This window comes from Schistocerca gregaria, chromosome 3 (genome assembly GCF_023897955.1).
Source record: "Schistocerca gregaria isolate iqSchGreg1 chromosome 3, iqSchGreg1.2, whole genome shotgun sequence".
NCBI classification, from domain to species: Eukaryota; Metazoa; Arthropoda; class Insecta; order Orthoptera; family Acrididae; genus Schistocerca; species Schistocerca gregaria.
In genome coordinates, this window is record NC_064922.1 from 903637673 (window position 1) to 903662095 (window position 24423).

At 38.9% G+C, this 24423-nt stretch overlaps 1 protein-coding gene across 8 annotated transcripts in view; it reads right to left on the reverse strand.

Annotated features, from left to right (window-relative positions):
* Positions 1 to 24423, reverse strand: part of LOC126355230 (putative zinc finger protein 355P) — a 129565-nt gene that overhangs the window by 101631 nt on the left and 3511 nt on the right. For 5 of the 8 annotated variants that reach the window (XR_007565486.1, XR_007565485.1, XR_007565484.1 and 2 more), the window contains exon 2: positions 23793 to 23932. The exons of the other annotated variants lie outside the window; for them this stretch is intronic. The gene's annotated coding sequence lies outside the window, so the exon portion shown is untranslated. The remainder of the gene's footprint in view (positions 1 to 23792; positions 23933 to 24423) is intronic. 8 annotated transcript variants of the gene reach the window in all.

Here is a 24423-nt window from a genome sequence, read left to right on the forward strand (position 1 = left end):
AATAAGTCACAGCTGCAAAATACTAACACGAATTCTTTACAGATGAATGGAAAAACTAGTAGAAGTCGACCTCGGGGAAGATCAGTTTGGCTTCCGTAGAAATTTTGGAACACGTGAGGATATACTGACCCTATGACTTATCTTAGAAGAAAGATTAAGGAAAGGCAAACCTACATTTCTAGCATTTGTAGACTTAGAGAAAGCTTTTGACAATGTTGACTGGATTACTCTCCTTCAAATTCTGAAGGTGGCAGGGGTAAAACACAGGGAGCGAAAGGCTATTTACAATTTGTACAGAAACCAGATGTCAGTTATAAAAGTCAAGGGGCATGAAAGGGAAGCAGTGGTTGGGAAGGGAGTGAGACAGGGTTGTAGCCTCTCCCCTATGTTATTCAAACTGTATATTGAGCAAGCAGTAAAGGAAACAAAAGAAAAATTTGGAGTAGGTATTAAAATCCATGTAGAAGAAATAAAAACTTTGAGGTTCGCCGCTGACATCGTAATTCTGTCAGACACAGCAAAGGACTTGGAAGAGCTGTTGAACGGAATGGACAGTGTCTTGAAAGGAGGATATAAAATGAACATCAACAAAAGCAAAACGAGGATAATGGAATGTAGTCAAATTAAGTCGGGTGATGCTGAAGGAATTAGATTAGGAAATGAGACACTTAAAGTAGTAAACGAGTTTTGCTATTTGGGGAGCAAAATAACTGATGATGGTCGAAGTAGAGAGGATATAAAATGTAGACTGGCAATGGTAAGGAAAGCGTTTCTGAAAAAGAGAAATTTGTTAACATCGAGTATAGATTTAAGTGTCAGGAAGTCATTTCTGAAAGTATTTGTATGGAGTGTAGCCATGTATGGAAGTGAAACATGGACGATAAATAGTTTGGACAAGAAGAGAATAGAAGCTTTCGAAATGTGGTGCTACAGAAGAATGCTGAAGATTAAATGGGTAGATCACATAACTAATGAGGAAGTATTGAATAGGATTCTGGAGAAGAGAAGTTTGTGACACAACTTGACCAGAAGAAGGGATCGGTTGGCAGGACATGTTCTGAGGCATCAAGGGATCACCAATTTAGTATTGGAGGGCACCGTGGAGGGCAAAAATCGTAGAGGGAGACCAAGAGATGAATACAGTAAGCAGATTCAGAAGGACGTAGGTTGCAGTAGGTACTGGGAGATGAAGAAGCTTGCACAGGATAGAGTAGCATGGAGAGCTGCATCAAACCAGTCTCAGGACTGAAAACCACAACTACAACAACATAACGCACCAAAAACTCAGGGTGTTTTCACAGACAGACTGGAATATGCTGTTGTTAGGCCTCTCTATAAGAAGGTTGAATCCACAGATTTTAATAATACCACCCGCTATCACTCCTTACATCACTTTTTAAAAGTTTGAGGTTGTGTACTCCAGTGTTGTCATCCATCTGCGTATTAATGGGATACTCTCTGCTAATCTCAATAGTGGGATACTCAGCCAATCACAATTTGGATTTCAAAGGAGCATTTTACTGATTGTATGTCAGATAGTTAAACATTTACTGAGCACATAATTAAATATTCAAATGATAACATATCATCAACTGGGACCATCTGTGACTTATTTGACTGTGTCAATCATAACAATGGAAGCTCCAAGTAGGAATATCAACAATGTAGGAAAAGACAGATTGCTACTTACTGTAAAGAAGACACATTAAGTAGCAGATAGGTACAGTTAAAAGACACTTATATAAAGCTTTCAGCCATAGCTTTCATCATCAGTAAAAGAGAGCCATTCTGGTCTGAGATGCTGGAGTTGTCAGTCATGTTTACATGAAGTATGTTTGCTTGTGTGTATGAATGGTATTGTCTCTCTTTTACTGATGAAAGCTTTGGCTGAAAGCTTTATGTAATTGTGCCTCTCTGCAACATAACAAATCTGCCTTTTCCTACATTGTTGATATTAATGAAGTTAAGTTTTTCTAGAATACATAGTTTAGAATATGCCGGGTTTATTTCTTTAAAAACAACAACAACAACAACAACAACAACAACAACACACACACACACACACACACACACACACACACACACACGCGCGCGGAAAGTTATCTCTGACTGCTCATTTGGTACAAAGAGGCATAATGTATCATTTGCATGGGGAGAAATTACAATTCTTTCTTTATGTTAATCATCTGCTATTTTATTTGGTTTAGGAAGTAAAATGAGCCCTGTTAACAGATGATGCAAACATTGGTGTGAAACCAGGTAAAGGAGTAACATTAGATGATGTTACTGTGAAAGATACTGTTAGTTTTGCATAAGGCTTTGGAAAAATTCAGCTCATCCAGTTTTGCACTATTCAAAAGAGCCCACTTACTATTTAATTGTGTTGTTATTGTTGTCATCTTCTTCTTCAGTCCAAAGACTGGCTTGATGCAGCTTTCCATGCTAGTCTATCTTTTGCAAGCCTCTTCCTTTCCAATACTAAATTTATCATTCCTTAATGTCCCATACAGTGTCCAATCAACTGAACCTTCTTTTAGTAAAGTTGAGCCACAAATTTCTTTTCTCCCAAATTCTGTTCAGTACTTCCTCATTACTTACATAATCTACCCATCTAATCTTCTGCATTCTTAAGTGGCACCACATTTCAAAATCTTCTATTCTCTCCTTGCCTGAAATGCTTATCAGCCGTGTTTCACCTCCATACAAGGTACACTCCAGACAAACACTTTCAGAAAAGATATCCTAACATTTAACTCTTTAGTCGATGTTAACAAGTTTGTGTTCCTCATAACTACTTGTCTTGCCATTACCTATCTACATATTTCAGCTGCTATCAGTTATCCTACTGCCCAAATAGCGAAACTCATCTAGTACTACTAGTGTCTCATTTCCTAATCTCATTCCCTCAGCATTGCCTGGTTTAATTCAACCACATTCCACCACCATTGCTTTGTGATATTCATCTCATATCCTCCTCTCCAGACACTGTCCATTCCATTCAACTGCCTTTCTGAGTCCTTTACTGTCTATGACACAATTAAGATGGAATCAACAAACCTCAAAGTTGTTATTTCTCCTCCTTAAACTTTAATTCTTTCTACAAATTTTTGTCTGGTTTTCTTTGCTGCTTGCTCAGTGTAAAGATTTAACAACATTAGGGATAGGCTACAGCCCTGGTTCACTCTTTTCTCAACTACTTCACACCTTTCTTTAAGTTATCGCCTAAGTCATAGGGTCAGTATTACCTCTCATATTCCCACACTTCCCCACAATCCAAACTGATCTTTCTCTGAGGTCCACTTCTATCAGTTTCTCCATTCTTCTGCAAATAATGTGTCAGTGTTTTGCAATCATGACTTATTAACACGTTAACTGTCATGAGGCCGAAGGCAGGCACTGCGGAGGTTCATGCCTGACACCACATGCTTGCCAGTGGCCAAACACTCCGCTGTTACTTTAATCTTTGGATGCTGTGTAAAGATGCAAAAAAACAAAGTTCAAAATCTTGAACAAGATACTGCACCTAATTTCCTGTATATCAGTATGAGCTCATTAAAAAGATTAAAAAAATAAAAATAAAAAAAATTAATGCAGGACACTGCACTATATACTGTGCTAAACAAAGTAGAGCATGTGGCTACCAGCAGGCAAATGGTGTCATTTATTAATCTCCACTGTGTTCACAGCCAGCCTCGTGATAGTCAATGTGTTAAACTGATAGTTCGCGAATAATTAAACCTGTAAGCAGCTGCTTTCTTTGGAGTTGGAACACATTACATCCTTCTTGAGGTCTGAGGGTATTTTGCCTGCCTCACATATCTTGCATACTAGGTGGAATAGTTTTTTCACAGTTCTCCCGAAAGATGTCAATAGTACTAAGGGCATGTTATCTATTCCAGAGGTCTTGTTTCAACGTAGGTATTTCAGTGTTTCGTCAAATTCTTCTCACAGTATCATATCTCTTGTCTCATCTTCATCTAATTCCTCTTCTCTTTCTATAATATTGCCCTCAAGCTCATTTCCCTCATATAGCACCCCTATATATTGCTTCCAGCATTTAGCTCTGTCTCCTTTGCTCAGTACTGGTTTTCCGTCTGAGCACTTAATATTCTAATAGCTGCTTCTCTTTCTCCAAAGCCTTGTTTAATTTTTCTACAGGTGATATGTATCTTTGTCCAAGTTTAGATGCTTCTACAGGCTAGTACTTGTCCTCTAGCTTTTCATGCTTAGCTGTTTTGCACATTTTTTAGACTTTGTATTCCCTTTTGCCTATTTCATTTTTATATTTTCCGCTTCCATTGGTTAAATTCAATATCTTCTGTGATAGCCACAGATTTCTGTTAGGCTTTGTCTCTTTACTTAGTGAATCCTTTGCTGTCTCCACTATTTCATCTCATCAAACCACCCATTCATCTTCTACTGTATTCCCTTCCCCTGTTTCAGTCATTTGTTGCCTAATGCTCCCTCTGAATCTCTTTCTGGTTATTTCAACTTATCTAGGTCCCATCCACGTAATTTCTTATCTTTTTGGAAATTCTTCCAATAAGAGATAACAAAAGGCTAGGAAGTTCTAAGTTGTTACAGGAGAATATCAATGAAAACTGAAACTAGGAGTACCACTTATTAGACCACTAAAACATGTGGGTTCAGTTACTTTTGCCATAAGAGTAATTGTAAACTTGGGGGATATGCCCAAATGATTCAACAGGTTTCAAAGCACTGTTTATTGACAAGTATATGGCGTACAAAGATGGGCAATACATGAGAAGATAGATATACTCACCAAATTTAAAAAGCCCATCTTGTGGCTCATAAGCATGTAAGATGGCAGCCGTGTTATGGCACTCTACAACTTGTCAGCAATGCAGGAGAAGCTTTTTTGTGTGTTAGAAGATGCAAAGTGTTCATCATTTACAAGCTTTCAACATGAATTTGCATGAAGATTCAGAGAAGCTACACCTGCTCACCAGAGCTTTTCTGCATTGATTTTGTCTCAGTTTTGTGATACTGATTATCTGCGTACAGGGGGAAGAACATGGTGACCACATGTCTCAGAGGTAATTGCGGAGTGTGTGAGACAGAGAGCTCAGGTTGTTACCACAACTGACTGCTGAGTCCTTGATCTTCATCTTTCAACATAACGGGGCTCCAGCTAACTGGAGTAAAATTGTCTGTGCCTTTCTCAACAGAAATTGAGCACATTGCTGGAGAGGGTGCGCTGGTCTGGGTGGTGTTCCTTGTTGCCATGAAGCCCCACGTCACCAGATCTCATGTCACGTGATTTCTACCTGGGGGATTATGTCAAGGACAAAGTTTACATACCCTCAATGCAAAGAATGCTGCAAGAACTACTGGACTTCATCAGTGCTGCTGTATCATAAACATGTCAGTGAACATATGGATGGAACTGGATTACTGTTTGGATGTGCGCAGAGTGATCAAGAGTGCACACATTGAACATTTGCAGAATGAAGTAGAAACTTGAGAGTGTATCTATCTTTTCATGTACCACCATCCTTGTACATCATATACTTCTAAATAAACAGGGCTTTTGAACCCAATAAATTATTTAGGCTGATCCTGTGCAAGTCAATAACATAAAGTATTTTTGCTTAGTTTCATTCACTGACGTCTTATGGGATAATATTCTATGGTAACTCATTACTTAAGCAAAACATTCATAGCACTAAAGAAAGTAATTGGAATTACATGCGGGGAGCAAACGTGTATATTTTGCAGGCATCTGTTTAACCAGCTAGAAATATTAACCACAGCCTCACACTACATCTAGTCACTTCCGAAGTTTGTCATCAACAATCTATCACAGTTAGAGAGTAGCAGAGATATTTGCAAGTACATTGCAAGAAGAAAAACTTACCTGCATTACCCTTTAATGGATCTAACTTTAGCACAGTATGGAGTGAAATGTACAGATATAAAACTCTTTGTGAATCTGCCCAGGAAAATAAAATGTGTGACAGGTACCACAAGTGTTTTCAAATGTAAAGTAAAGATATCTCTCCTTTATGGTGAATGTTCTTACCAACTGTGTATCAATGTACAATTCACAATCTGTCCCCACAGCTTCATTTCTGCCAATACACCCCACCTACTTTCAAAACTTCACAGAAGCCCTCCTGTATAACGTGATAATAGCATTACTGCAAGGAAGGATATAACAATGAAATGACTTAATCACACTTTTCACACTCTAAAGTGTTATTTCCAGAGTGAATATTTCACTCTACAGTAGAGTATACACTGTTTTGAGAATTCCTGGCAAACTGAAACTGTGTGCCCAACACAGACCAAAACACGACTCATTGCATTTCATGACCAGTGCTCTTAATGAGTGAGCTTCCAAGTATGATTCACACCCCAGCCTCAAATCTTTCACTCAACCAGTATTTCTCTCCTACTTTCCATACTTGCATAAGGTCTCTTGCACACCTTGAAGGATCAGTGTTCTTGGAAGAAAGGACATCGCAGAGAAAAGACTTCGACAAAGCAAAGATGGTTGTTTCCAGAATGAATCCTTCACTCTGCAAGGGAATGTGCACTGTTTTGAATCTTCCTGGCAGGTTAAAAAAAGTGCACAGCGCACATTTCACTACCTTTCCCTGTATCTTCTCTATTTCCTCTATCAATCCTTCCGATAATGGCAGCAGATCAATGGGCAATACTCAATTATAAATCAAATAAGTGATATGTTAACCAATTCTTATGTGGATGAATTACATTTCTTTGGCACTCTTGTAATGAATCTCAACCTCACAGCTGCTTTTCCCACAACTAGTTTTATGTTGCTGTTTCACTTTGGACTGCTCTGGACAGATACTGCTAGATCTGTTGCAGAAGTTACTGTTTTCTGTAAAATAATAGGTATTTTTTGCTCTTTTATGTGCAGTACACTAAGTTTATGTACATTGGCGGCCACCTGCCAGTCTCTGCAATAATTGTTGATTCTCAGCAGTTATTCCAGTATTTCTCTAGCACATTTTTCTCATTTTGTGACATTACTATATAAGGCAGCAACATCTGCATACAGTGTCACAGATCTTCTGCCAGACAATTTCTACACATTGTGAACAGTAACTCTTATATGAAGGCTGCTCAACAAAGACTGAGACTGATTTTTTTTCCATACATGTTTATTACTCCATTTCAAAGTTTATATGATCTTTTTCAAAGGACACTCCTCCCACTTGAATGTACTTTTAGTAGCATCTCTGCCAGTCCTCAAATACATGATGCAAGCCATTCTTTGTAAGGTACTTGAGAATCACCTCATTTTTCTTGAGCATTGCTTCAGAGTTCTCAGACTGGATGCCCTGAAGTTTTATCTTTAGTGGCAAGAATAAAAAAATCACCGCATGTAAGATCGGGGCTATAAGGCAGATGCAGTACACATGTAATTTGGAATTGAGCCAGGCACTGCATGATTAAGACCAAGAAAGTTCTGGTTGTTTCCTTGAAATTTATCTCCTCTGTTTACACAATACTAGCATGTAGTATGCTGCTGTAACAGTAGTATGTTGAACTAACTGCATTTTATCTGAAAGGCTTAGGACAATCCACTATTGAAGAATTTTAAAAAACGTAGATTCTTGCAAATACGAAAAAATGCACACACAAATATGGCTGCCATTTTAAAATAATAAACAATAAATTTTTTAAAAAAATATTTACGTGACTACTAAACATTGGGGAATTCACCCAGCAAATATATTTTTTTTTTCTTGGACCACTTGGTATGGATTGACCCATAGACATCTAATGGCATCCTGAATAAGGGCCACCTTTGACTTCTGTCTGGCCATTTTTAAACCATGTCAATCACTCGTAATACCGAGTATGGCTTAAGCACTCATCTTCGTAGGCTTCCTGTATCATTTGGTGTGCCTCTGTAGAGACTTTCTTGAGTTTCACGCAAAATTTAATGCAGAATCATTGCTCCACTAACTCCGCCATTTCAAAATTTGCAAACTGTGCAACACGGCGTTTAACTAAAAACAGCACTGAACAATTATTAAAAGATATACAACTGAATAAAATTATTGGTCCTAAAATTGTCTCGGGCTTTCAGCCACATCAAGTGGTTTAAAATCTATGAGCTTTCAGCTCAGAACTCCTTGAATGCCAGCAGCAGCAGCAATCACCTGGCAGTCACCACTTGACCATGGCCAAAGAGTACTTGGCAGAACACTCATGAATTTAAACCACCTGACCCAGTTGGAAACCTTAGAGAATTTCATCAGTATATACCACTGTGAAACCAATTATTCGAAACAGTTATTTGCTACCTGATACTTCACATCTGGAAACTTCTGATATTACACACAAACTGTCCAACAGTGCAGCTGCACCACAACAAATGGTCATTCATTTCCAAAATGAATCACTTCAATGTGAAGTAAAGTCATAGTCAATTAGTGATATTCCGTTTAATAAAAATTTAGTTTATTTCTGTTATTTTTTGTGGGATTCCCATGTCTTTTGAAGTGGCATTGCCATATACTGGCATAGACTGACTTGTTCGATGAGCCCTTCAACTGCACGATTGCTGGATCCCACACCATTCTGAGCTGCAAGCCACTTTCTCCATTAAGGGTGTTATTGGTGATTTTTATTTTTTATGGCTTCTTTAATTACACAATCGCAGAAGCCATTTGTGCAAGCCACGATGGATGTTTTGTCAAATTTTATCCGATGTCTGTTTTCTAAAGCAGACGATGCATTGCCCTTCCCCAACGTTCTTGTCCACCTCAAACTAAATGGATGCCATGGCCACAGTGTCCACAGAAAACTCATCCACTGATCTGTACTTGCATGCCAGTAAGCCATCATCACCCAGCCCAGAACTGCATTGTTTTTCAAACTATGGTGCACTATGCAAGAATGATATTAAATGCTGATAACATGCCCCAAGAACTGAACCATCTACGCAAGGTCTTCAGGAACAATGGCTATAATGTCCATCAAATAAATGAAGTGACTTCATGCAACACTCACAATCAAACCACCAACGAGGAGCAGGAAAAGAATCTTGCTTTCTTGTCATTTTGTGGCTCCATGTCAGGCAAGATAAGCCACCTGCTGAAACTAAACAAGATCAACTAGATCTTCAGGCCTCTGATGAGCATCCATTCTTCACTGAGAGCAGTGAAAGATGCAGCAGGTCTCAGAACACCTGGAGTCTATAAGATACATTGCGACTGTGACCAGTGTTACGTCAGACAAACAGTATGCACTGTGGAACAATGCTGGAAGGAGGATGACAGGTTTTGTTGCCTACACTACCCTGAGAAATTGGATTCAGCTGAGCACATTTTAGAAAATGGACACTGGATAAAATCTGACAAAACATCCGTTGGAGGCTCACAAAAACAGCTTCTGGGATTGTGTAACTAAAAAAGCTATTGAAATAAAGATCATCAATAACACCCCAAATAGAGATGGTGGCTTGCAGCTAGGCATGTAGTGGGATCCAGCGATCGTGCAGTTGAAGTGGGTGGATCGAATGCTGAGTCAAAATATGCTCATTTATGGCAATGCTGCAGGCACCAGTGACATCACAGCTGGCAGCTAGTGCACATAAGGGGCATACCAGCAGCCCACTGACATACATACCGCTTGACAATGGCCAAAACCTGATGCAATTTTAATTACTTGTCGCAGTTGGAAACCCAAAAACATTTTATTCAACAAGCATGGAGGACATGGACACAGACTGCAGATAGGTAGCACTAGGTGGGAATATGAGTCAGCTGGCTAGCACTTCGAGATAGTTCAGGCATGTGCGATAAACATTGTGCCCAGATGGCGTAGCGGTTAACACAACTGCCTAGTAAGCAGGAGATCCTAGGTTTTAGTCTGGTCCGGCATGAATTTTCACTCACTGGCGCTGATTCTGCAAAAGATGATATCAGTCCCTTTCCATTGATTTTCTTTCGCTTGACTCCATTCTCAGTTACATAATATGCATCACAGCTGTGGATTCCACATGGTGTCTGTTGTTTCATAAATGTCCAAAATTACAGACACCAAGCATTCGTATAACAACAAAGCATATCTGACAATGAATAGTGGCAATTGGCGACATTTGCTTAATTTTGCGTCTACACAGCAGCTTTGATTAATAGTTCTGCAGTAGCTGCTGAAAATTTATGCCTGCTGTTTTCTCATATAATTTATAATTGCAGATCAAGAAGCAATTTGGGCACGAGTTTAGTTTAAGTTAACAGCTATAGAACATGTACAGGCCTGCTGTTCTCTCACTTATTGCTTAAAACGAGCTGCCAACACAGCATCTGGTATTCTCTCAACACCTCATGGTATGCATTGGGAACATTGCTCCGGGAACATAAAGTGACAAGATTTTCGAAATGACCAGCTACATCTGCAACACCCCACATTCGCATGACCACTGACAACCAAAGAAACTATGCAGTTGCTCCACATGACAAACATTCAAATAACACAAATGTTTAATATAAAAACAGCTATTGTAATGTGATCCACATTGGACATACAGGGCAAAATGACCAGAGTATCTGTACGCCCACTCCTGCGGGTTCCACTAGTGTGAACAAACACTCATGAACCACACTGGCCACCTATACTGTCTGGAGGTTAGCATCAGTGTCTGCTACAGAGAACGTCCTGAGTCTGATTCCCTCTGATTCACCGGTGGTGGTAAAGTCAGGAATGGGAGTACACTCCATCTGTTGTTGTTGTTGTTGTTGTTGTGGTCTTCAGTCCTGAGACTGGTTTGATGCAACTCTCCATGCTACTCTATCCTGTGCAACCTTCTTCATCCCCCAGTACCTACCGCAACCTTCATCCTTCTGGATCTGCTTAGTGTATTCATTTCTTGGTCTCCCTCTATGATTTTTACCCTCCACGCTGCCCTCCAATACTAAATTGGTGATCTCTTGATGCCTCAGAACATGTCCTACCAACCAATTCCTTCTTCTAGTCAAGTTGTGTGACAAACTTCTCTTCTCACCAATCCTATTCAATACTTCCTCATGTTGTTGTTGTTGTGGCCTTCAGTCCTCAGACTGGTTTGATGCATCTCTCCATGCTACTCTATCCTTTGCAAGCTTCTTCATCTCCCCATACCTACTGCAACCTACATCCTTCTGAATCTGCTTAGTGTATTCATCTCTTGGTCTCCCTCTACGATTTTTACCCTCCACGCTGCCCTCCAGTACCAAATTGGTGATCCCTTGATGCCTCAGAACATGTCCTACCAACCGATCCCTTCTTCTAGTCAAGTTGTGCCATAAACTCCTCTCCTCCACAATTCTATTCAATACCTCCTCATTAGTTATGTGATCTACCCATCTAATCTTCTGCATTCTTCTGTAGCACTACATTTCGAAAGCTTCTATTCTCTTCTTGTCCAAACTAATAATCGCCCATGTTTCACTTCCATACATGGATACACTTCATACAAATACTTTCAGAAAAGACTTCCTGACAATTAAATCTATACTCGATGATAACAAACTTCTCTTCATCAGAAACGCTTTCCTTACCATTGCCAGTCTACATTTTATATCCTCTCTACTTCGACCATCATCAGTTATTTTGCTCCGCAAATAGCAAAACTCCTTTACTACTTTAAGTGTCTCATTTCCTAATCTAATTCCCTCAGCATCACCAAACTTAATTCGACTACATTCCATTATCCTCGTTTTGCTTTTGTTGATGTTCATCTTATATCCTCCTTTCAAGGCACTGTCCATTCTGTTCAACTGCTCTTCCAAGTCCTTTGCTGTCTCTGACAAAATTACAATGTCATTGGTGAACCTCAAAGTTTTTATTTCTTCTCCATGGATTTTAATACCTACTCCGTATTTTTCTTTTGTTTCCTTCACTGATTGTTCAATATACAGATTGAATAATATCGGGGAGAGACTACAACCCTGTCTCACTCCCTTTCCAACCATCCCTTCCCTTTCATGTCGCTCGACTCTTATAACTGCCATCTGGTTTCTGTACAAATTGTAAATAGAATTTCACTCCCTGTATTTTACCCCAGCCACCTTCAGAATTTGAAGGAGAGTATTCCAGTCAACATTGTCAAAAGCTTTCTCTAAGTCTACAAATGTCCTCAAGTGCCTCATCCTTGTATAGACCCTCTATATACTCTTTCCACCTTTCTGCTTTCCTTTCTTTGCTTAGAACTGGGTTTCCATCTGAGGTCTTGATGTTCATACAAGTAGTTATCTTATCTCTAAAGGTCTCTTTAATTTTCCTGTAGGCAGTATCTATCTTACCCCTAGTGAGATAAGCCTCTACATCCTTACATTTGTCCTCTAGCCATCCCTGCTTAGCCATTTTGCACTTTCTGTCGATCTCATTTTTGAGACGTTTGTATTCCTTTTTGCCTGCTGGAATTACTGCATTTTTAAATTTTCTCCTTTCATCAATTAAATTCAATATTCCTTCTGTTACCTAAGGATTTCTACTAGCCCTCGTCTTTTCACCTACTTGGTCCTCTGCTGCCTTCATTACTTCATCCCTCAGAGCTACCCATTGTTCTTCTACTGTATTTCTTTCCCCCATTCCTGTCAATTGTTCCCTTATGCTCTCCCTGAAACTCTGTACAACCTCTGGTTCTTTGAATTTATCCAGGTCCCATCTCCTTAAATTCCCACCTTTTTGTAGTTTCTTCAGTTTTAATCTACAGGTCATAACCAACAGATTGTGGTCAGAGTCCACATCTGCCCCTGGAAATGTCTTACAATTTAAAACCTGGTTCCTAAATCTCTGTTTTACCATTATATAATCTATCTGATACCTTTTAGTATCTCCAGGGTTCTTCCATGTATACGACCTTCTTTCATGATTCTTAAACCAAGTGTTTAGCCCCAATCCATATCCACCTACTATGTTTCCTTCTCTCCCTTTTCCTACACTCGAATTCCAGTCACCCATGACTATTAAATTTTCATCTCAATTCACTACCTGAATAATTTCTTTTATTTGATCATACATTTCTTCAATTTCTTCGTCATCAGCAGAGCTAGTTGGCATATAAACTTGTACTACTGTAGTAGGTGTGGGCTTCGTATCTATCTTGGCCACAATAATGCGTTCACTATGCTGTTGGTAGTAGCTTACCTGCATTCCTATTTTCCTATTCATTAATAAACCTACTCCTGCATTACCCCTATTTGATTTTGTGTTTATAACCCTGTAGCCACCTGACCAGAAGTCTTGTTCCTCCTGCCACCGAACTTCACTTATTCCCACTATATCTAATTTTAACCTATCCATTTCCCTTTTTAAATTTTCTAACCTACCTGCCCGATTAAGGGATCTGACATTCCACGCTCTGATACTTAGAACGGCAGTTTTCTTTCTCCTGATGCCTACATCCTCTTGAGTAGCCCCGCCCGGAGATCCGAATGGGGGACTATTTTACCTCTGGAATATTTTACCCAAGAGTACGCCACCATCATTTAATCATACAGTAAAGCTGCATGCCCTCGGGAAAGATTACGGCCGTAGTTTCCCCTTGCTTTCAGCCGTTCGCAGTACCAGCACGGCAAGGCCGTTTTGGTTATTGTTACAAGGCCAGATCAGTCAATCATCCAGACTGTTGCCCTTGCAACTACTGAAAAGGCTGCTGCCCCTCTTCAGGAACCACACGTTTGTCTCGCCTCTCAACAGATACTCCTACACTGTGGTTGTACCTACAGTACGGCTATCTGTATCGCTGAGGCACGCAAACCTGATCTACCCATCTAATCATCAGATTCTGTAGCACCACATTTCAAAAGCTTCTATTCTCTTCTCGTCCAAACTATTTATTGTCCATGTTTCACTTCCATACATGGCTACACTCCATACAAATACTTTCAGAAATGACTTCCTGACACTTAAATCTATACTCAATGTTAACAAATTTCTCATCTTCAGAAACGCTTTCCTTGCCATTACCAGTCTACATTTTATATCCTCTCTAGTTCAACCATCATCAGTTATTTTGCTCCCCAAATAGCAAAACTCCTTTACTACTTTAAGTGTCTCATTTCCTAATCTAATTCCCTCAGCATCACCCAACTTAATTCGACTTCATTCCATTATCCTCGTTTTGCTTTTGTTGATGTTCATCTTATATCCTCCTTTCAAGGCACTGTCCATTCTGTTCAACTGCTCTTCCAAGTCCTTTGCTGTCTCTGACAAAATTACAATGTCATTGGTGAACCTCAAAGTTTTTATTTCTTCTCCATGGATTTTAATACCTACTCCGTATTTTTCTTTTGTTTCCTTCACTGATTGTTCAGTATACAGATTGAATAATATCGGGGAGAGACTACAACCCTGTCTCACTCCCTTTCCAACCATCCCTTCCCTTTCATGTCGCTCGACTCTTATAACTGCCATCTGGTTTCTGTACAAATTGTAAATAGAATTTCACTCCCTGTATTTTACCCCAGCCACCTTCAGAATTTGAAGGAGAGTATTCCAGTCAACATTGTCAAAAGCTTTCTCTAAGTCTACAAATGCTAGAAACGTAGGTTTGTCCTTCCTTAATCTAGCTTCTATGATAAGTTGTAGGGTCAGTATTGCCTCACGTGTTCCAACATTTCTATGGAATCCAAACTGATCTTCCCCGAGGTCGGCTTCTACTAGTTTTTCCATTCGTCTGTAAAGAATTTGCGTTAGCATTTTGCAACTGTGACTTATTAAACTGATAGTTCGGTAATTTTCACATCTGTCAACACCTGCTTTCGTTATGAAAGGCTTACAACAGACTGGGAGGCACATAACTTATTTTCCTGCATATGTGCATGTACCTGTCCTCCAGCAATCTATATGCTATTGGCAGTATGTGATGCTGTCCTCACCAACAACTGCATCTGATGTACTTCTTGCAAAACTGGTTTTTTTAGGTTATGCGGGAATTTCGAGGTATTCTGATAAACACTCACCAGTTGATACGCTGATAGTGAAATCAGACCACATTCGGAGTAAAGACACTTCAACTTCTTTTTTTTTTTGTGATCATGGTTCTAATAGTGGTATAAGAATTTAAAATCAATGTCCTGACTGTGTATATATATTTTGTTGTTGCTACAGATGCTGTATGTTTATACAGTTTTATGTATATACATTCTAACTCTCTGAGGACACTCTTGTTCAACTGCCACTTTCATCATCATTGTGCTCTACCCCCATGAACTATGGACCTTGCCGTTGGTGGGGACACTTGCGTGCCTCAGCGATACAGATGGCCATACCTTAGGTGCAACCACAACGGAGGGATGTCTGTTGAGAGGCCAGACAAACCTGTGGTTCCTGAAGAAAGGCAGCAACCTTTTCAGTAGTTGCAGGGGCAACAGTCTGGATGATTGACTGATCTGGCCTTGTAACACTAACCAAAATGGCCTAGCTGTGCTGGTATTGCGAACAGCTGAAAGCAAGGGGAAACTACAGCCGTAATTTTTCCCAAGGGCATGCAGCTTTACTGTATCGTTAAATGATGATGTCGTCCTCTTGGGTAAAATATTCCGGAGGTAAAATAGTCCCCCATTCGGATCTGTAGGCGGGGACTATTCAAGAGGACGTCGTTATCAGGAGAAAGAAAACTGGCGTTCTACGGATCAGAGCGTGGAATGTGAGATCCCTTAATCGGGCGGGTAGGTTAGAAAATTTAAAAAGGTAAATGGATACGTTGAAGTTAGATATAGTGGGAATTAGTGAAGTTCGGTGGCAGGAGGAACAAGACTTTGGGTCAAATGAATACAGGGTTATAAAGACAAAATCAAATAGGGGTAATGCAGGAGTGGGTTTAATAATGAATCGTTAAATGATGATGGCGTCCTCTTGGGTAAAATATTCCGGAGGTAAAATAGTCCCCCATTCGGATCTGTAGGCGGGGACTATTCAAGAGGATGTAGGCATCAGGAGAAAGAAAACTGCCGTTCTAAGTATCAGAGCGTGGAATGTCAGATCCCTTAATCGGGCGGGTAGGTTAGAAAATTTAAAAAGGTAAATGGATACGTTGAAGTTAGATATAGTGGGAATTAGTGAAGTTCGGTGGCAGGAGGAACAAGACTTTGGGTCAAATGAATACAGGGTTATAAAGACAAAATCAAATAGGGGTAATGCAGGAGTGGGTTTAATAATGAATAAAGAAATAGGAGTGTGAGTAAGCTACTACCAACAGCATAGTGAACGCATTACGGTGGCCAAGATAGAGATGAAGCCCACACCTACTACAGAAGTACAAGTTTATATGCCAACTAGCTCTGCAGACGATGAAGAAATTGATGAAATGTATGATGAGATGAAAGAAATTATTCAGGTAGTGAAGGGAGACGAAAATTTAATAGTCATGGGTGACTGGAATTCAAGAGTAGGAAAAGGGAGAGAAGGAAACAGTGGGTGAATGTGGATTGGGGGAGAGAAATGAAAGAGGAAGCCGTCTGGTAGAATTTTGCACAGAGCATAACTTAATATTAGCTAACACTTGGTTCAAGAATCATAAAAGAAAGTTGTATACATGGAAGAATCCTGGACATACTAGAAGCTATCAGATAGATTATATAATGGCAAGACAGAGATTTAGGAACCAGGTTTTAAATTGTAAGACATTTCCAGGGGCAGATGTGGACTATGACCACAATCTATTGGTTATGGTAGATTAAAACTGAAGAAACTGCAAAAAGGTGGGAATTTAAGGAGATGGGACCTGGATAAACTCAAAGAACCCGAGGTTGTACAGAGTTTCAGGGAGAGCATAAGGGAACAATTGTCACAAATAGGGGAAAGAAATACAGTAGAAGAAGAATGGGTAGCTCTGAGGTATAAAGTAGTGAAGGCAGCAGAGGATCAAGTAGGTAAAAAGACGAGGGCTAGTAGAAATCCTTGGGTAACAGAAGGAATATTTAATTGATAAAAGGAGAAAATATAAAAATGCAGTAAATGAAGCAGGCAAAAACGAATGCAAACGCCTCAAAAATGAGATCGACGCGAAGTGCAAAATGGCTAAGCAGGGATGGCTAGAGGACAAATGTAAGGATGTAGAGGATAATCTCACTAGGGGTAAGATAGATACTGCCTACAGGAAAATTAAAGAGACCTTTAGAGATAAGATAACTACTTGTATGAACATCAAGACCACAGATGGAAACCCAGTTCTAAGCAAAGAAAGGAAAGCAGAAAGGTGGAAAGAGTATATAGAGGGTCTATACAAGGATGAGGCACTTGAGGACAATATTATGGAATTGGAAGAGGGTGTAGATGAAGATGAAATGGGAGATATGATAGTGCATGTAGAGTTTGACACAGCACTGAAAGACCTGAGTCGAAACAAGGCCCCCGGAGTAGACAACATTCCATTGGAACTACTGACGGCCTCGGGAGAGCCAGTCCTTATAAAACTCTACCATCTGGTGAGCAAGATGTATGAGACAGGCGAAATACCCTCACACTTCAAGAAGAATGTAATAATTCCAATCCCAAAGAAAGCAAGTGTTGACAGATGTGAAAATTACCGAAATATCAGTTTAATAAGCCACAGCTGCAAAATAATAACACGAATTCTTTACAGACGAATGGAAAAACTAGTAAAAGTCGACCTTGGGGAAGGTCAGTTTGGATTCCGTAGAAATGTTGGAACACGTGAGGCATTACTGACCTTTCGACTTATCTTAGAAGCTAGATTAAGGAAGGGCAAGCCTACGTTTCTAGCATTGGTAGACTTAGAGAAAGCTTTTGGCAATGTTGACTGGAATACTCTCTTTCAAATTCTAAGGGTGGCAGGGGTAAAATACAGGGAGCGAAAGGCTATTTACAATTTGTACAGAAACCAGATGGCAGTTACAAGAGTCGAGGGACATGAAAGGGAAGCAGCGGTTGGGAAGGGGGTGAGACAGGGTTCTAGTCTCTCCCCGATGTTATTCAATCTGTATATTGAGCAACCAGTAAAGGAAACAAAAGAAAAATTTGGATTAGGTATTAAAATCCATGGAGAAGAAATTAAAACTTTGAGGTACGCCGATGACACTGTAATTCTGTCAGAGACAGCAAAGGACTTGAAAGAGCAGTTGAATGGAATGGACAGTGTCTTGAAACGAGGATATAAGATGAACATCAACAAAAGCAAAACGAAGATAATGGAATGAAGTCGAATTAAGTTGGGTGATGCTGAGGGAATTAGATTAGGAAATGAGACACTTAAAATAGTAAAGGAGTTTTACTATTTGGGGAGCAAAATAACTGATGATGGTCGAAGCAGAGAGGATAGAAAATGTAGACTGGCAATGGTAAGGAAAGCGTTTCTGAAGAAGAGAAGTTTGTTAACATCGAGTATAGATTTAAGTGTCAGGAAGTCATTTCTGAAAGTATTTGTATGGAGTGTAGCCATGTAGGGAAGTGAAACATGGACAATAAATAATTTGGACAAGAAGAGAATAGAAGCTTCTGAAATGTGGTGCTACAGAAGCTGAAGATTAGATGGGTAGATCACATAACTAATGAGGAGGTATTGAATAAAATTGGGGAGAAGTGGAGTTTGTGGCACAAATTGACAAGAAGAAGGGACCGGTTGGTAGGACATGTTCTGAGGCATCAAGGGATCACAAATTTAGTATTCGAGTGCAGCGTGGAGGGTAAAAATCATAGAGGGAGACCAAGAGATGAATACACTAAGCAGATTCAGAAGGATGTAGGTTGCAGTAGGTACTGGGAGATGAAGAAGCTTGCACAGGATAGAGTAGAATGGAGAGCTGCATCAAACCAGTCTCAGGACTGAGGACAACAACAACATGCTTATTGTGAATAAGAAATGTGGGATATGGAAGTAAGTGGCCAATTAAGATGCTTGGGAGCATTTACACACATTACGTAGGCCGAACAATAAATTGCAGAGCATTCAAGCTTCATAGTAGAGGCCATTTGCTTTTCTCAAAGTGAAGGAGGTGAGCACCTTCTCCACCATTAGTTGCTTCCAGCACCCTTGGCACAGCCTAAACCTCATTCTGAAATTTAAATCTTTTTGCTAGCTTCTGTTAATTGTTGTAACTGTAAAAGTGGACTATGACCACAAGTGTGAGTCAAAGTATCATACTATGTAAGATGTGACTAAGGAAATATTCTCGTGGTGAGAACTGTATCTGTTACTTTCAAATGAAGAACACGAGGTGGTCTTAAGGTTCTTCAAGTACTAACATGTCACTTTTGGTGACTTCTGTACCTTACACTGTTCAGTTAGTATAAAGAATTTACTTTCTCCGGATGGATGCCACAGCCTCGATAATTCTAAAAAGAACATGGTTTCCACCGTGCTGATATTTAAAGTGAGTACTTCATTAAGCACTCTCGAGTACACCTATAAACATATCATGCCAGAATTCTGGTGGGTGATTTCATCTCAAATCATACAGGTCATACTAACTCATGGTCATGAATTTTTCTGGAAAAAATATATATTAGACCTCTATACCATAAGCGTTAAGAAATAAAGTATTTTCACTTTACCTTAATTTTTGTAAATGGTACGGCCCTTTAAAAAATGTATATTTTGTAAATAACTCTTTAAAAAGTAGAGAAAAAATATAACTAGTAAGTCAAAATCACTGGAAATCTGGCAGATGTTTTGCTTTAAAGCTTCTTCTTAGTGTATGAAATTTAGTTGAAACCTGGACACTTATGAGCCTCCTTAAACTTACAAATTTAAGATGAAAATACATAATTTAAGTTAATTTATCTAATTAAAAAGTTTTTGCTAATTTTTAAAGTCACAGAACGCTATCTTTTCTGTCATATTAACAGATACTACTGCTGTAATCATTAAAAGTATTTTCTCTGCTCGAGCTGTCTCTATTATAAAAATATTTATTACTAAAAATGTAAGAAGGTTATTTTTATGAAATATTTACTCGAAAACCCCTATTCAAAAACTTTTGAGAATTACTCAAAATATTTTTTTGTTGATATGTTAATAGTCAGTGCAAACACAGTGGGCAATATTTTTCTGTGTACAGTGTTAAAAATTTTTAATCATTTTGCATAATTCGCATCACTGAATTTCTAGAGTACAATATGCATGTTGGCAAGACTGTCCTGGTTCTTCTGTTTATAACAAACGAGGGAGAATTTGCACATAACCCATTTTGCATCAAGTTTTGTGTGTGGTTTGAACTTTTTTGTTTGATACATTGTCAGTGAATTTCTAGAGTACAATATGCATGTTGGCAAGACTGTCCTGGTTCTTCTGTTTATAACAAACGAGGGAGAATTTGCACATAACCCATTCTGCATCAAGTTTTGTGTGTGGTTTGAACTTTTTTGTTTGATACATTGTCAGTGAAGAAAAAGTGAAAGAATAGGTGTGTGGACTATGAAAAAATGACACAAGAAGGTGTGTTTAAGAAAAGTGAAAAACACTTCACATTTGTTGGAAAGCTGTCAGAAGGATTGCAGAAATATCTTGGTCACCAAATAAAGGTGTTGGCATCACATCCAATGTGCAGGAACTGCTACACTCACTACAAGAAGAAATTTAGTGACAACCCACCTGAACAATCACCATCAAGCGAATGTAAAACTGAAGAAGAGAGTGCAGCTGTTTATATTCATGGGAGTGATGGTTCTGATGCACTGAATGTTAGCATTTCAGCTGTAGCCTCAATTATATCCCCTCTTAAACGCCCAGGAAAGGTAAGAAGCAAGAAGGAAACAGTACGTAAAAAGAAAAGTGTTAGAAATTGAAACAAGTTTTACACAAGCAACATCTTCAAAACTTTGTGAAGTGTATAATGTAGATGCACTTGGTGCAGAACCTGAAGATAGAGATATATGCACGAAATGTGAAGTGTGGTTTCAAAACCTAAATACTGCTATCTCAGTAGCCATTTATACTAAGTAGGTAGAATACCAGGTAGCTACTCTAAGCAGCAAATACAAAAATATGTACCCACTTCCTCAATTATTTGATTTCAAATGCACATAAAATAAAGAACGAAAAAGGTATTTGTGCATGTCCAGATTCTTGCTGTGGGCATCCCTTGCAAGATGGTACACATACAATTACTGTTGCTCTGAAATATTACCTAAATGATGTCGAAGACTGCAGCAGGCATAGTCCTAACCTGGCTGATGTCATCTCTGTTAGCAAAAATGGTTAAAAAGTAAAAAGATATGGCAGAAGATCAGTAAGAGAAGCAGAGAAGTTTGTTACAGAGGTTCGGCACTGGGTCATGAAAGGAACAGCTCACCATCATATTCGGAGGATTCAGAAACAGGCCACAGCAGAAGTAAAGTCAGCCACATCACAGAATACTGACTCATTAGTTTTTCATTTCGACTTTGCTGAGAACTGATTTGTTGCTTTGCAGAATGAAATTTAAAGTTACCATTGGCACACATCACAGGTATTAATACTCACATGTCTTGCTCAATTCCTTGGAACATCACACAGTTTTGCTGATGTCAGTGATGATCTCATTCAAGACAGTGCTGTCAGCATGATAATTGACGACATAGCACCTAGAAGCCAAGCATTTCCTAAATGTGTATGTGACTGACAGTTCAGCATCTCATTTGAAAAACCACTTTCAGCTTTATGAGCTTGGTCAACACCGTAGTATAAGTATTAAAACAAAAAAATGGGTTTTTTCAGCAATAGGTAATGGAAAAAGTGCACATGATGGGGTAGGAGGTCTCTGTAAACATCTTGCAACAAGATTTAACCTCCAGCATCAAACTGTTGATGCTATAAGAGATGCTATTGAATTTGCACACACCATATCAACATTAGTAACAAACATTAGTAGAATATCTTTGGCTTCCCTCTGACAACCATGCCTCCATCCTTGCTACCCTCCCTGTTTTCCTTTCCCTGTTGCTTCATAACCTGGGTTGTGAGTAACTAAATCCACTTTCCCTTCTTCCCTTTCTTTCCCCTCTCTCCTCCCTGATGAAGGAACATTTATTCCTTAAGCTAGGAACTTAAATTTTCGGTTGTTTTTTATGTTTCTATCGGCTGTACTGAGCTGAGGTAAGTACTGGCCAGCCCCTCTATCTCTTTGTTAGTAATTAGTAACAAACATGAAACTCTTAATCCTAAATGAAAGTGCATTAAGAGAATTCCATTGAAAAAAGAGACGAGTGGTCTGCTATGATGCCAGTTGTAGGAATTCAGTCAAGTCACTACTGGGTTGCATCCCGGAGTGGAACACACATTGTAAGAGAGGTTCTCCATGAAATACAGCGTGTTACTGTGTGTGAAATGCAGAGACCACAGTATCCCTTAGCAGATGTGGTAGTAAGTCACTACATTTCTTGTGTGTATGACAATCAGTGGTGGGTGGGACAGGTAATAAGTGTCTCTCATGAGTTGCAAGACATAGCCATCTCCTTTATGACACCTCTTCGTTCTGCTAATATTTTCAAATGGCCATCATCAATAGATCACTGTGCAGTTGCAATTTCCCAAGTACTGCTCTTAGGGGATCATACTTGTCTGTGTACAAATTCCGCTCATCTAAACAGGTTCAATGGGAAGCAGAGGAAAAAAATGAACTCTTTTCAAAAGTGCAGTGTTGATTGTTACATTGTAGACAATTATAAGTCACAAAGAAGTAAAATCATGACAGAAGACACTAATTTCTGAATAATATTGTAAACAGAAAAATGAGTTTAAATATTCTATGTAACATTTTTGTTATATAATGCTTTTGAACAAAATTATGAATTGTTTTCGCACTCACAATGTTGTAAAATAATTATTTTTTTATTCAGAAATAACAGTTTTGCATGACATTTACTTAAAATCAGTGATCAATTTAAATATTTAAGTGTCCAAGACTTTTTGACCTTGAGAGAGGAGTTACATCCACCTAAAAAATTTCTTACATTTTGTACAGGCAAGTATTGGCCACTCCGATTGTACATTCCCTAAGTACAATAACCAACTGATGTATCATGAAATTTTTAGAACATTTAGGATAGGGGTTTTCGACACAATAATTTCTAAATAATCAAAAAATTTCAGATTATTTCATCCATATGTACAAATATTTTGACAGTATAAGAATTTCATGCATTAATGTCATAGCCAAGAGTCAGAAGTCCTTTTCCACTTCATGATTTCTCAAGACAGTAAACATCTAGTGACTATTCCTATTTTCAAAACATAGTTTTGAAATTCACAAAAAGTTACAAATTTTCATAGTCTATAAAGAGAGAGAGAGAGAGAGAGAGAGAGAGAGAGAGAGAGAGAGAGAGAGAGAGAGAGAGAGAGAAGAAAAGAAAGAAATATCAGAATGTGTAGGTATTAATTATGTCTCACAGTACAGGGAACAAAGCATTTATTGAAAATAAATTCAGACCTATATCATCTTTGGTTGATTTATTACAATTTTTCAATTTTCCCTTTTGTTCTAACATTTTCACAATTATTCTCATTTAGCGAGGTATGTAGCATTTTAACAAATCACCAGAAAATCAAAATATTGTTGTTTTGGAGAGGTATCTTGTGGACCTTCAACAAAAGGTGGGGCATGAGGGAGACGACACTGTGACTACTCAAATTCGCTCGATGTTGCACATCTTGTGCTTTGATCGTCCACTGTTACTACTTTTGCAATTTATTTTTCACACTTCAGTACACCTTCTTCCTGTTTTCATGCTTGATCTGGGTTCAGTTTATGTGGGCCATTACTACTAAATCTGAGGGGGTTGCAATGGGGAGTTTCCCTTGTTAGAAAGTAAACAGAACATCCAATTATGAAAGACCTACTTTTGCCTTTGGATACGTTGTTTACCTTCTAAGTGGCATGGTCCTGTCATGTGAAAATACTGGTTTGATTTTGGATTGATAGTTTGTCTGGCAATATAAGCTCTGCCAGTTTTTCACCGTAGAGAGCCTGGTGATGCCATGCTGGAATGCCAAAAGCAGTTGTATCTGGAATAAATCAGAGATGAAAATACAGCTGCTGGTTTATTTATTGCTAATTATATGGAGATACGGGTAAGTTTTGGAAGTATGTATTGATAGCCAAAGTGGTTAGGCAACTGCTCGCAACAAGCAGGAAATCTGGGTTCGAGGCCTGCCTGGCACAAATGATCATATGTTTCCAGAAAATTGTGTAGTTGTTATGATACTGTACTCGCAATTTGCACATACATTCCATCATTTAATACACCTACAAGCATCAGCTGTGTTTGTAACCTCAGACATGATGCATGTCCTATGGAACAGTGCATCAAACTACAAAGACACTCTTTTAACTAATGATAATTAGCTGACTCATGTAGTTGTTTTGTGTAAGGGTGCAAGAAAACTGTCTCATTCAGTTCCAAAGTTTCTAAGAATTTAAAATGTGGTATAAAATAGACACCAGTTTACAACGAAACCATTACTTGTAACACTGTTGAAGTAGTTTCAATTCTTGA